This window comes from Coenobita brevimanus, chromosome 57, assembly GCF_032717465.1.
Source record: "Coenobita brevimanus isolate Jiangsu-jjx chromosome 57, ASM3271746v2, whole genome shotgun sequence".
Lineage (NCBI taxonomy): Eukaryota > Metazoa > Arthropoda > Malacostraca > Decapoda > Coenobitidae > Coenobita > Coenobita brevimanus.
In genome coordinates this window covers 36,601,895-36,616,876 of record NC_137010.1, presented here as the reverse complement: position 1 = coordinate 36,616,876, position 14,982 = coordinate 36,601,895, and positions in this window count along the sequence as shown.

Here is a 14,982-nt window from a genome sequence, read left to right as displayed (position 1 = left end):
GTATGTGCCATAAGCATATGTAATTTTATTATTCTAGGACTAATAACTGATTTTTGGCAAATATTTTTTGAGAGTCTGTCGGAGCCCAAATAACCCCGCGGGACACGCAAGTCATTGGTAAACAAGCCCGCGGTGTAGGGGTTAAAACAATATCCGGGAAATTTAGGTAGTATCCAGCTTAGTGACGAGAAGCAGTCGGTGGTACTGTGCACTTTCTGGCGGAGAGGTATACCGTCTTGCTCAGACACGTGACCCAATCAACACATGAGCAGACTTCGCAACATGTCATCCACTCACGGTGTGTTGTGGGCGCGGCCCACCCGACGCGCCAAGCCCACTATTGCTCTCTCATTCTCACCTGTGGGTGTCATATGATGTCTGTTTAGAAAGTATCCAACCATAGGCTCTAAAAAATTAATAGCTAACTTGTTGAGCTAGGACACTAATCCCCCTCAAAGTTGGCCCCTTCTAACTTGACACATGAAGTCCAGCATTCTTTTGACTGCCTGAAACATTGTTCAAAGCCAGTTTTCGGTGTCTTCTGCAGGTGCTTCCTCGCATTCGATATGATCTCTTCTCTTAGATGAACGTTGCTCAAGACATGTTGGAGTGTGCAACTTGTGATCCAGACTTTCTAAAGACTGTCATCACTGGAGATGGGGCATGGGTGTACAGGTTCAACCCAGAAGCCAAAACGCAGTCATCTCAGTTTAAGCATGCAGGGTCGTCTCGGCCAAAAAAAAGCAAGACAGGTCCGCAGCAAGGTGAAATGCATGTTGACAGTTTTTTCAATTGCTGTGGTGTTGTGCATCACAAATATGCACCAGAAGGTCAGACTGTCATTAAACATTGCCACCTTAACATTATCATTTGTCTTCGTGATGCATTTCGACAGAAGAAACCAGACCTTTGGACAGCAACAAGTTGGAAGCCGTACCACGACAATACCCCTGCCCATTTTTCTCAACTGGAATTTTTGGCAAAGCACAACTCCCCACAGGCCCAGCAGGTTCCTGACTCATCAGACATGGGTCCATAGAACTTTTGGTTATTCTCCAAGCTTGAAACTCTGCTCAGTGGCTCCCGATTTGATACAAGAGGAGAGATCATGAGAAATGTGACAAAACACTTGCAGGAAATACCGAAAACCAACTTTGAAAAGTATTTCAAACATTGGAAGAAACACTGGGGTATGTATGTCGAGTCAGAAGAGTCCTACTTTGAGGGGGATCAGTGTGCCAACTCAACAGGTTAGCTATCTATTTTTTTAGAGCCTTAGGTCAGGTACTTTCTGAACAGACCTCATATAGTGGGGACGTATCTGTGCACTTTGCATTTATGGCCCACACGGTGGCTAACTCCTAGTGCTGTGACTTAGCCCGTGGCCTCCCATGTGTCACTCGTTGCTTTAGTGCTGTGGCTTCCCTTGTGGCCCTTCAGTGCTCTGTGCCTTAGTGCTCTGACTACTGTACAGGCATACCCCGATATCCAGCTCATTGATAACTGACAACTCAGTATATTCACTGAACAAAAGAAATTGGGGAACATTCTAAGAATCTGAACGGCTGTTGCTTCGTTAGTTCGAACACTCCGCTGCTCCCTAGGTTTGAAACATGCGTGTTCAAATGTGAATGTGGTGGCACACATGGCTGTCCCTGTCCTTTCTCCATCCCCTCGCTTCTCCCCCCACCCCTCCACCAGCTGTGGGAAGAAATGGAACATGGGAGAGGGAGAGAGGGAGCATGCGAGGGGGAGAGAAAAAAACAAAAGGGGATAGAGAGGCTAGGGAGGAAGGGAATGAAAGAGAGTGTGAGAAGAGGGAGGGAGGTAAAATGTGAGAAGCAGAGGAAGTTAAAAAAGACAGAGGGAAGGAAAAAAAGGAAAATGAGGGTAGGGGGAGAGAGAGAATGTAAGGGGCAAAGAAGAAAACAGAGGGAGAGAGAGAGGCTAGGGAGGAAGGGAAGGAAAAAAGAGAGTATGAAAAGATGAAAGAGGGAGGGAAGAGGGAGGGAGGAGGAGGTGTGAGAAGCAAAGGGAGGGAAAGAAGAGAGAGGGAGGGAAAGAGGAAGAAAGTGAAGGGAGAGAAGAAAACAGTGAGAGAAATAGAGAGAAGGGAGAGAGAACTGGGAGGGAGGGAAGGAGGGAAAGAATGACAACATGAGAAGAAGAGGGAGGGAGGGAGAGAAGTTAAAGTGTCAGAAGCAGAGGGAGGGAGGAAAAGAAAATGGGTGAGGGAGGGAGAAAGTGAGGGGGAGAGAAGAAGACATATGGAGAAAGAGAGAGAGACTAGGTGGGAAGGGAAGAAAAAAAGAGGTGAAAAGAAGGGGAAGGGAGGGAAACTAAGAAACTGTGAGGAGCACAGACAGGGAAAGAAGAAAGAGGCAGGAAGAAAATGGCATTGGGGGAGGGAAAGAGGTTGCAAGAAACATGAAACAGGAAGACTAAGTCGGGAGGGAAGATTGAAGAAGGAGGGAAAGAAGGGGAAGAAAAAGAGAGAGAGTAGTATGAAAGATGTATGAGAGGAAGGAAAGGAGGAAACAGAGAGAGAATGAGATGAAGGAGGATGTGAAAAATGTAGAGGAAGGGAAGGAAAAGAAAGTGAAACTTCAGACTGAAGGAGGATGTTTGTGTGTGTGTGTGTGTGTGTGTGTGTGTGTGTGTCAGAGAGAGAGAGAGAGAGAGAGGTGGTGTGTATCTTTCAGATCTCAGTGGCGCCATCTCCCTCATTTATCTTCTCTCCTTTGTTTCTCCTTTCGTTTTCTGAGTCAGAGATGCTAGACATGCCTCCTTTTCCATCCCCTCGCCCTCCCCTACCCCCACACTGCCTACCTGGCCTACCCTCTCCACTCTCGCTGTGTCTATTGCCCTGAATGCATTTTGCACCGTACCTCTCACCACCTTACCTTCCTGCATATGTGATGTTTGATATCCCATTTTTTAGCAGTAGTATTGTTTGTGAGAGTAATAACACTACGTATGGTGTTTCTTTGTCAGCCTCTATTGAGTGAGTAAGGTATATGAGAGTTTGGGTTCGGGCCTGGAATGCAGCTCTGGCTTTTCTTTAGTATCTTATGAGGAAAATTGCTGCAATATCCAGCATACTCACTGTCTGAACTCTCCCACCGGTACGCAACACCATCGGATATTGGGGTTTGCCTGTATAATGAGGACATACATAGGTATGTGTGTTGTGCATTTTTTTTTTTTTTTTTTTAATGCGAGGAAGAAGGAACCAAAGGCCATTAGCCCGCAGTAACAGTTCCCTCCAAGAGAAAAACAAAATACAATAGAGAGCCAAATTCAAGATCCGATCATTTTGAGATGCCTGGACACACTGCGTTTGAAAGACTGGAGATCATAGGCAGGAGGAAATACAGACAGAGGGAGACAGTTCCAGAGCTGACCTGTTGCATGAATGAAAGACTGGGAGTAACGGTTAACTCTTGCATTAGAGAGTTGGACAGAAAAGGGATGAGAGTTTGCTGCCAGACGGGTGCTACGCGCCCGTCGTAGAGGTGGAGGAATGCAAGCAGACAGTTCAGAGGTGCAGTGACCATTAAAGTAGCGATAGAAAAGAGATAAAGATGCAACAGTGCGGCGAAGAGACAGAGGTTGAAGGGAGTCAGTAAGAGGAGGAGAGTTAATGAGACGAAAAGCCTTTGACTCCACCCTATTGAGAAGAGCTGTATGTGGGGAGCCTCCCCACACATGAGAGTTGTACTCCACACAGGGGCAGATAAAACCCCTGTATAGAGTCAACAATTGTGCAGGGGTAAAGAAAGAGTGGAGTCGGCTTAGCACACCCAATCTCTTGGAAGCAGATTTTACAAGAGATGTAATATGATCTTTCCAAGATAAGTCCCGAGTAAATGAAACCCCAAGCATGTTCAAGGATGATGCAGGATTAATCTGAATATTATTAAACATTAGTGGGTATACCTGTGGAAGATTTTGTCGGGTTGATAGGTGTAAGAACTGAGTCTTAGAAGCATTAAAGACAACCATATTATTTTTACCCCAGTCAGAGATATGAGCCAAGTCAGACATTAGGTGTGCCATAGCCTCATCCCTTGTTTCTTGAAGTAACTGTTGAGATGGGCGTTGCGGGAACCGAATGGAAAGGTGAAGGGTGGAGTCATCAGCGTATGAGTGGATAGGGTTAGATGTACAGCTTAGAAGATCATTGATGAATAAAAGGAAGAGAGTTGGTGATAGGACAGAGCCCTGAGGAACACCACTGTTGATAGATCTAGGAGAAGAACGATGGCCGTCTACGACAGCAGCTATAGAACGACCAGAAAGGAAGCTAGCGATGAAGGTACAGATAGAAGGATAGAAACCGTAGGAGGGCAGTTTGGAAATTAAAGATTTGTGCCAGACTCGATCGAAAGCCTTTGAGATGTCAAGTGCAATGGCAAAGCTTTCGCCAAAGTCCCATGTGATGCCTACATCCCAGTGCTGTGCCTTTGCTTGTGACCCCTCGTGCCTCGCTCATTGCAGTAGTGCTGCGACTTCCCTTGTGGCCCATCAGTGCTTGATGTCCTGGTGCTCTGACTACTGTACCCTACTTCTGCATGATGACTGAGTTTGTGACTTTTGTGGCTGTGCCCTGGCTGCTGCAGGTCCTGTTTGCCTTGTGCATAGTCTCAATTATTGTCTCCTTGGCTTCTCCACCAGCTGCCTAGAGGTGTGCTGTTTTCTCCGTGGAGAAGAAGATTGAGGAAATCGACAGGATGGAGCAAGGCTGGACCATCACAAGGCTGAGCAGGCATTATGACATGCCCCAGGCCATGTTGCAGGATCTGTGGAAGAACAAGGACACCATCAAGATGTTCTTCCAGAGTGAACATGGCATGGATGTTCAACAGAATGAGCGTAAGATGATGACCAAGCCACGCTATGGCAAACTTGACCAGACCTGTCTGAAGTGGTTCAGTCAACATCATGGCAGTGGCATGCTTGTGCATTCCATCAAGCTAAAGGCTGCAGCCACCAAGTTCGCTGAGCAACTGGGGATCACGGATTTCAAGGCTACTAAAAGTTGGCTGACTTGGTTCAAACTTCGACATTGGCTCGCTAACAAAGGTACTGATGGTGGAGTTTTGGATGCAGACACAGAAGGAGTAGATGAGTTTCACACAAGGTCTATGTCTTTCAGAAGGTCTATGTCTTAATCAGGTTTATAATGTTGATGAAACTGGTCTCTTCTTCAGGTGTGTCCCTACTGATACCATGACTGATGAAAAGATGTCAGTATCTGATTATATGGTGAGCATACAATGTGTCTCTGCTTATTGTTGTGCCAGTGCAATGGGGTTGCATCATCTGAAACCAGTTATAGTGGGGCATGCAAGACAACCGTGCTGTCTCTGGAGGTTCATGAATAGTCTCCCAGTGATTTATTTCCACGTACTGAAGGATTGGTTCACAGCAAAGATCTTCAAGGAATGGTTCTACAATCTTGCTGCAAAGGAGATTATCCATTATCAGACACAGTGTCTTGGTCTCGCCTGCAAACAACCGAAGGCTGTGCTCCTTCTTGATAGTGCTTCTGCTCATCCTTCTGAGGAGTTTATTGGAGATGAGGTCATATTAGGGTCATCTTCTTGCCCCCTAATTCGACCTCCATCTTGGAACCGATGGACCAGGGTATTATTGTGGCAGTGAAGCGGCTGTACTGGAAGAGGTTTATGGAAGATGTGATGGTTTTGCCTGAGGACGAGAAGAAGGCAGCCCAAGGCAAGGACAGTAGAGGAGAGAGGAGGCCAACCTCAAGTGGTATTCTCTCAAGTCTGTGGTCTACAGCTGGGCCCAGACTTTGAGGGAACTCTTTGCAGTTATGCGTAAGCACAGTTGGAACAAGCTTCTCAAGTGTGAAGAGACCATTGCTTACTTCACTGGATTTGAAGCTCAGGACTTTGTCCGGTGGATGGTAGCTGCAGGAGAACAGGTTCCTGAGGACGTCATCCACGATTGGCTGGAAGTGGACGAGGGAGACTATGTCCAGCTAGGAAATCATGGAGTCCATAACTGCAGGGGACAGTGAGGATGCAGTGGGGGAGGATGAGGATGAGGATGACGAAGTGGCTGATATCCCCAGGCTCCAGCAAGTCCGTAATGCGGTGGACCTCCTGCTCGACTATTGCTAGCTTCCCAATCACCATCACATCTTCACTGATGGCCACCTACAGCTACTGCAAATTGATTTAGGACCTCCTCCCACAAAGTATTAAAAAGCACACAAATCCTAGTATATCACGATGTTTGTTCATGAAATGCCATTCATTAATATGAAATCATGTTTTCCTTGTTTTTCAGGACCAGTTGGATGCGTTTTGGCATGGAATCACATAGATCTCTAAAGTAATGTAAGGACATTTCTTTACACCAAACATTTGTCAGTTCAGTCTTGAGGTGGTCCAGATTGGGTGTCTTTTTCTCTGTCATAATTTGCTTCATCTTTGCCCAGCAGTTTTTTGTCGGATTTAGATCCGGACTGTTGCCAGGCCAGTCGAGGACCTCAGTCTGATTATCCTGATGCCATTTTGTCACCTTTCTTGACTTGTGACTTGGAACTGAATCGTGCATGAAAAAGTCGCACACATGAATAGCAAAAAAGTTTAACAAATGTTCTTTCAGATCTTGAATGTACTGGCCACCATTCATCATCATGTTCTTAGGAAGAAAGTAGAGGCCTCCCCTTCTCATTTCACCTGAGAAACACCCCCATACCATTACTGATTGTGGGTGCTTAACAGTTGGCATCATGTAAGCAGGGTCATATCGACTATGGGGGGCAGAGCGATGAACCTTGACAGAATGCACCTGGAACACTTGAAATGTGCTTTCATTGGAAAACATAACTTTTCTCCACTCATCCGAAGTCCAGTGTGGATACTTCTTGGCAAACTGAATGCGCTGCTTCTTCATGCGGTCAGTGAGAAGTGGTTTCTTGGCTGTGGTGCGGCTTGGCAAACCCAGCTCCTTTTGCAAGCGGTGTTGGATAGTTCGAATTGAGACGTCTTGTAACAGCTGGGGATGCATTCTCTTCAATTCTGCTGCTGTCAGTCGAGGGTTCTTGATTACTTCCCTCTTCAGAAGCGTATCTGTACTTCTGGAAGTCATCCTCTTTTTTCCACTGCCATGCTTGTGCTCTGATACGACATCAGGTGGGAGGCCGCGCGCTGCAGCAAGAATCTTCTTGACGATCGACTTTGTGCGTCCAGTACATTCACAAATCGCGTTGATAGGGACATTATCCTGCCTCCATGCAATGGTACAGACCTTCTCATCGCTTGAGCTGTACTTTCCAGGCATGACAACTCAACTCTAGGAAAATAACAAGGCACAAGTAATACATATGAAAAAAGAGGGAGGTGCAAGCTCGGTTTGACGGGAACATACACTCTTACTCTCGTTTCTGGGCAATCACTGATTTACTGAGTGTTTCACCACCTCCCGCCAACACCAGAAGAGTTGCCAGTTACTTCTTGCCCAAAAAATTCACTTGGTAGAGGTGGAAACACAAGCAGAGACAGACAACTCTCCCATAGCAATTCTGTGTGTAGGTCCTAAGTCAATTTGCAGTGGGTGTATTTAGGAGAGGGCCATGAGAATGTTATCACGCTGCAGCTAAGAAGGATCACCAGTCAGGCCTCCGTCATGTCATTTTTCCATCCATTGATGCCTGCTACTCCATTGCCCCGGTCTTCGACCTCCTCACATTGGCTTCTGTTGTCCCAGCCTTCGATCTCAATGCATCAGTGTCTGTCACCCCAGCCCTCTGCCTCCTCACATCAGCCTTGTTCACCCCAGCCAGGCACCTCAGTCACTGCTTCGTCACCCCAGCCAGCCACCTCTGCCACATCACCATTAGTTTCACAACCAGGCACCTCTGCCGCAACACCATCTGTGTCACAGCCAGTCATCTTGACCACAGCACTATCTCTGTCATAGGTAAACTTCTCTGCCATGGCACCACTATCTCACCCTTCAGCCCCTTCAAGGGTGGTGTCTCCACCAGAGCTCTCACTCTAGTCAGAGGCATCTTTGGATCCACCTCACACCTTCTGTCACTCCTTCTCTGGTGTCAACTCCAGCACCCTCGGCTTAGATAGAGCCTGAGATGGTGGAGCTGGAGTAATCTTTGTGGGACCCATTTGCCACTAGACTGCATGGGTTTAAGTGCACTTTACTGCATAGTGTACTTCTCTACCCTCCATCAATACTCACACTTAGTGGGTACAGTATGGGTCTGATTATACACTATTATGTACTGTATTACTCTTCTGTATGTATTGTATCAATACTTTATTGTGTTTTATGCCTAATTGTAATCTTTTACACATGGGTTATATTGTAGGAAAGTTGCTTAAACCGAGGCATCCCATCGATGTATGGGTACGTCGCAACATTTTGTCATAGCTAGTCCCGTCGACGTACTGGTACGTCGTGCAATTGCAAGGTTCATAATTTGCACAATTTTCAATTTTCGTGCGTGATTTTTCGTACGTATACATGGGACACCTTCCTCTATTCCTCTGCAAGATGCCAGGCAGGCACAATGTCTTACACCACATAACCTCCCTCCCTCCCCCACACGCCATTGTCTCCAATTCAGCTGTTACCAGTGACCTTGCCAATAAAGACATTCAGGGCCAGAGTGATTTCCCAATCGATGACAATGTGGAGGACAAAGTTTACATAGCATTAGAGGAAGAAACAGTCAAAAATGATGACCAGGTAATGTCACCAAAAAAGGTCAGGTATGTTGATGAGTTAGTGAGTGAAACAATGCTTATAATGCCTGTATTACTGCTTGAAAACCAATATACTCTCGTACTACATATAAATTCGTACCAAATAAATAAATAAATAAATACCGTTTATGAGTGGTGTGGAATATTTACCCTCCCATAGAACTCATTTTCTTTGGAGCCAGCCTGATTGAAAACCCAGTAAGGTAAGGAGGTACTGCTACCTGTATCGAGTATTTTAAACCTCAGGTGAGTGATTTCTCTATGAATTTTTGATGTTTCTCACCAAAAGTGGAGGTTTTAGCCAAAAACAAATTTGTCCAAAATAGCTCGGGATTGGGGGGTGTCGGAGGTGCGAAATAGCTTGGGACGTGACGGGTTAAGACAGAGGGTCGAGATGGACAGTTCAGGGTAGTGACACATTATCCGGCTTGTTGTGGAATGGATAGCCGACTGGGTGTACCTTCGCCATATCCGACGTGGGGGTTGGCTGAACTGTGCTGGATAATTGAGAGATCACTGTAGAAGTATACTGTAGATGTTTGGAACAGTTTTGAAGAGGAGGAGGTAGAAGTGATCTGTGTGTACAAAAGTAGATTAAATAACTTAACAAATGGAGACAGGACAACATAAGCTTGGCTTAAATCGTGTATGTTACAGCTAGGTTAATACAACTGCGTAAATACACTCATCATGCATGCATACACACACACACACACACACACACACAATGCCAACAGAGGAGGAGCTCCATGCTGATCATGGAGAAATAATGCTAAAACAGGGGCAAAGAGGCTTGCCTATTGTGATTTCATGAAATGAGTGTGTGATTGGTGGTATCATCTGAATTTAGTGAAAAGAAGCCAGAGGATTTGGCCAAATAAGAGTACAACACCATGGCAGCATCAGTTTTCGTACGTACCATTTGCATCTTGGTGGAAGCAAACAGTCCATTGTGCTCATCCAGTGAAAGTGAATGCTTAGGATTCTCCAGTGAAGACTGGAACAATGGGAGCATTAAACTGAACCAAACACAAGTAACAGGTGTGCAGAAAATAGCTGAGAGGAATGCATGGGAATTACAGTAGGTATGGGCAGTAATTAGAGAGTTGCTGGAATGGACCTCAGAACAGGAGAAGGAGATTAAGGTGTTGACAGGTGAGTTAGAGAGCATCTGCTTACACAATGCTGAACAAGAGGAAGAATTAACTGAATTGAAAGTGAGTGATGAATCAGCTACAAGTGAAATAAAACAGCTCAAGAGGGAAAATAAGAGGCTGGAAGAGGAAAGGGACAGGATGAAGAGTAAACTTGTTGAGTATGAATCAGAAATTAAAGAAGAGCACAAGGGGTGGAAGAAAATTCAGGAGGAAGGAAAAATAAACTTAAAGGAGTTTTTAGAACAGGAGAGAAAGGAAAACCAGGGAAAGGTGGAGAAGGAAGTGGTTAAGGTATTAAAAAGTACAGAATCTCTAGTCAGGGATGTAGCAGATAAGAAGAAATGTGTGATTATTTCAAGATTGACAGAAAAACCTATGTCAGTAAGATCAGAAAGGGAAAGAGAAGAACTGAGAAGGGCTAAAGAGAATGTATCAATAGTTATGGAGGGTGACAGTGAAGCACAAGAAGAGATTGAAGAGGTATTTAGCTTTGGAAGATACAAGGGGAAGGGATGCAGCCACTAAAAGTTAAGTTTCAGTCACAGGTCATGGTTAACAGGATCATTAATGGAACATGGCTCTCCTCTCTTCCTATTTCTCCCATCTTTCCTGTCACTTCTTACTGCTTTTCTTTCCTTTACAGGTGGCTTTACATTGAGTGACATGCCAAATGATTTCCTGTAAGCCAAGAAACCATTTACAACGCTGGGTGGTAACCATATAATCAAACCATATGTGCTCCCTGTGTCAGCAAGTGGGTTGGTGGAGGGTTAATGCCCCTCCCCGTAAAGCAAATAACTCAAAGTCAAATGGCCACCCCTTACGGGAGTATGGCATCCGGCAATAGATAGATAGATAGAAACTGTCTGACAAGGAGGGGCCCAAGAATGTTTGGATAAAGAGAGATGCAAATGAGAAAGAAAGAGCTAAAATATACAAGCTAGTCAATGAAGCTAAGGAAAAAAAACGACCAGTGAATGGAGGAAGAGAAGACAGAGTTTTATTGGTGAGTTCATCACCATCATCATCATCATCTAATCCAGTGTTGCCCCATGAGGAGCATAGGAGGATCAGAAGTTGAGGAAGTGGTACCGACAGAGAGAAGAAGGGAGGACAGAATAAAAAACAACGTAAAAAGATTGAAAGTGGCATTTGCTAACGCACATGGCTTTATCTTGTCAGGGCTAGAAATCAATGATTTCTTGAGGGTAAATGAGCCAGATATTATGTGCATTGTAGAGACCAAGTTAAGAGAGGATGTTAGTATCCATTTAGGAGATGGTAAATACAAACTACTGTATAGGGAAGAGAAAGAAAAGAAAAACTTTGAAGTGGAGTGCTGATAGCAGTGAAGAACAGCATAAACTTGGATAATGTGGAACTGGGAGAAGGTAGTGCAGTGCAGAAGCGATAAATATGAAAGTAGAGAACAGAGGGAAAGACAGGAAAGATATTGCAGTAGCATATGTTCCCCTAAGACAAAGGCATAGAATGAGGCTGAATACCAGGAAATGTTGTCAGACATGAATAAACCTGTAGAAAGTATATAATTGAGAAAAGCAACAATACAGTCCTGATGGGCGACTATTTGTAAAGAGGTGAACTGGGAGGAGTGTGACTAAGGAGGTAGTGAAGATTCGTGGGGCAGTATACTGTTAAATATAGCAATGAATTGTGGTAGGTGGGGGCGCTCACCATCCACTCACTTGGTGTAGTGCTGTTCTCGGGTGTCTACCCTTTCCTCTCCATCCTTCTTTCCTTCCATTCTCCTCTGTCTTTCTTTCCTTCATTCTTTCCTTGTCCTTCTCCCTACGGGTGACTTTACACTCCCTCTTCTGTCTTTCTTTCCTTCATTCTTTCCACTTTCTTCTGCCTGTGGGTGACTCTACACTGAGTGACAAACCAAATGGTTTCCTGTGCACCAGGAAACCATTTACTATGCTGGGTGGTAGCCATATAACCAAATTTTGGCGCCTGGTGGTTTAATGGGTAATTATTGCACTCCAATCGGATTGAGCTGGTGAAGGTTTATATCCAAGGGGTGATTGGGGTTGATTGCTCATGTAATTCCACTCAGGGATGAGTGAGGCTGGTCACTCTCATCTTAAATGTTGGGACCAGATGCCTAGCTCTGGGCTCCTATGCTCCTCATGGAGCAATGTAGGATTGGATGATGATGATGATGATGATAATGTAATGAGCCAGTGGGTCAAAGAAGAGACAAGATTTGAGGTGATGACACACCCACAAGACTAGATTTACTGCTAACCAGAGAACCTGATGTAATTGAATCTCTGAAATATCTGTGTCCTATAGGAAAAAGGTATCATGTAGTGATTGAGTTTCAAGACTAGATTTACTGCCAACCAAAGAACCTGATGTAATTGAATCTCTGAAATATCTGTGTCCTATAGGAAAAAGTGATCATGTAGTGATTGAGTTGCAAATGAGCCCACTCTTTTTGCATTCTTGCTGTGGTATATGATGATGCCATTTACACTTACTGTCAGACTTTCTTACTCTTCATTATTCACAAATCACTGTATTCATGTTCTTTCCAGTCTGTAAAGCCCACACACATTTCCTCAGCAGTCCCATTTCTAGTGATTTGACTCTTGATATTTCACTCCCATACTGTACCTGAGTCTCACATCCATACGTTAATGTAGGCACTAACAAATCTTAATGGAGTTTTCTTGCAGTTTTTGCACTCAAGTCAGTTGTTTTGCATCAAGGCCTGGCACAAGCCATATTTCTTCCCTGAGCTAGTGTGGCTTATTTTTAAAAATAAGTTTCAAGGAATTCAGGAATTCTTTGGTTTTATTATGAACATATATTTATTTATTTTTTTTGTTACAGGTAAGTATAGTCAGGTCCCTTTTTTTCATTATTGTGGTAATTTAAGAAGCTACAAATGTATTCTCTGTTCATTTTTGTATGCAGCATGTGTTGGAAGTGTAATACTGTGTGGTAGTGAGACCTGGTCAGTAAAGGAAGAGGATATTCGCAGGATCAAAGGTACAGAAATGGCAATGATTAGGTGGATGTACAGTGCATCCTTGAGTGCAAGGCCTGGGGGGGCTCGGTTTACAATGGAGGAGTTGAACGGTAGGATGGGACTGGAATGTATTGGTGTTGTGATGAGAAGAGGTAAATTGCGATGGTTTGGGCTTGTGGAGAGGATGGAGGATGATAATTGGGTGGAGAACGTGAGAAGTGTTAATGTTGGGAGTAGGGTATTGAGAGGTAGACCGAAAAAGACCTGGGACGAGGTCATTGTGCGTGACCTCAGGGTTAAGGGACTAAATAGGGAAGCTGCTAGAGATTGAGCAGCATGGAGAGCTGCCAGTAGGTGACCAAGGCCGACACATGCAAGCATGTTGGAGCCTTCAAAAACGGAAATGAAAACGATAAAGAAATCATTATAAATTACTGAACTCCTTACCGAAATGAAAATATTTTATTTGCCTAGTTGCCAAACTGTCCATCAAAAGTGCCAGTCTTAGTTAATGTTGTGTGCCAAGGATGCTCATTTTCAATCCCTTGAGACTGCTGGAGGTTTTCTTTCTTTTACTGTCACCAAGTTGCATAGGCCAGTCACTTACATTTACATGTGGATTGTGGTAACTTATCTTTTGGACTTTATGCCTGCAGGGGGTAGCATGGTACTAGGTGTTACCATACGATCATTGCCTAACTCAGTATGTAACTTGATGGTATTTTATATCTTGACTCCTGACAGGTTGGCCCAACAATGGAGGCACTAAAGGAACAGATTGCAGCCCATCATTGTCTTCAGAAAGACCTGGAGGGGGAGCAGGCCAATATCAACTCTCTCTCTAACATGGTAGTGGTTGTAGATGAATCCAGCTCTGATAGTGGTGAGTCACTTGGATTTCTTTGTTTGTATCAACTTCAGTTGTATTACTTCAGTAGCACTGCTTTTCTCTTGATCTCTTTCCATTTCCTCTTGTACTCCTTTCTTTCATGGTACATTTCCTCCTTGCAAATCCAGCCCGTAGAATGACTTTTTCTCGTCAACAAGGTTTTCATGGGTTACCGCTGTTGTTCTTCGCAGTGTGTTTACAGTGTATTTTTATTTTAGTGAGGTCATCATCATTCAAACTCCACTTCACATTTTCCCATGGGGTGGAAAAAGCTAGAGCCCAGCTGTTGGGTTTCCTAGGTGTGATGTCTCAGAGGAAAAAGGAAGTCCCAGGAACAGTCTCATATCCTCCTGTGCCAGAGTATGAAGTTTGGTACACTGGTGGTGGATATTGGGATAACAGCATCCTTTTGCCAGTAAAAGAGAAAAGAAGGAATGAGTCTCCAGTCTGTTTTGGTCACCCTTTGTGACAGTTCTAGAGTAGCCTAAATAAGGAGTCAGACCATTGTTTATAGAGTTCAGTGATCTCTTAGTTACCCTGCACTTCGTTATAGTGGTTTTCCTCATCACTATTAGATGAAAATCTGCACTCCTGCCTTTATCGCACATTTTTTGGCTTAAAAGCATTGTTACTGTGCACCTGAGCTGGTTTCTGCTGACAATGTTGGTGGAAAATCTTTGGTTTCTTATGGCTTCAAGGGATTCAAAGATAATGCCCTACTGGAGGATGTACCATACTTCCAGGTGATGGAGACCACTTACTTTCCATCCCCAAGCCCCAGAACCCCATACCTCAAGCCCATTTCAAGTCTCTCTGTGGCACGTGTTTCATCCTTATTGTGCCCTTTTTGCCATTTTGTATTAATATAACCATGCCTATGTTTGTTTTGCCATAATGGTATATATGTATTTAGTGGGTTTAAATTGTTGTAAAAAGGAAAATATGGGTGTATGAGTGGGGGGACTGATATAAAGATTAATCCCATATGTTGTGTGCTTTGTTATTATGCAATATCATTATCAGTACTAGGCACAGTACCACATGTGTGTGATAACCAAGGGATCATTGTACTGATTCCTTTTTTGATGCCTGAGTTCAGTGCCTTACTTATTAAGTAAATGAGGTTGCAGTAAGTAAATTCACTTTTTATGCGCTCTGACATTGCATCAGCTTTCAGTT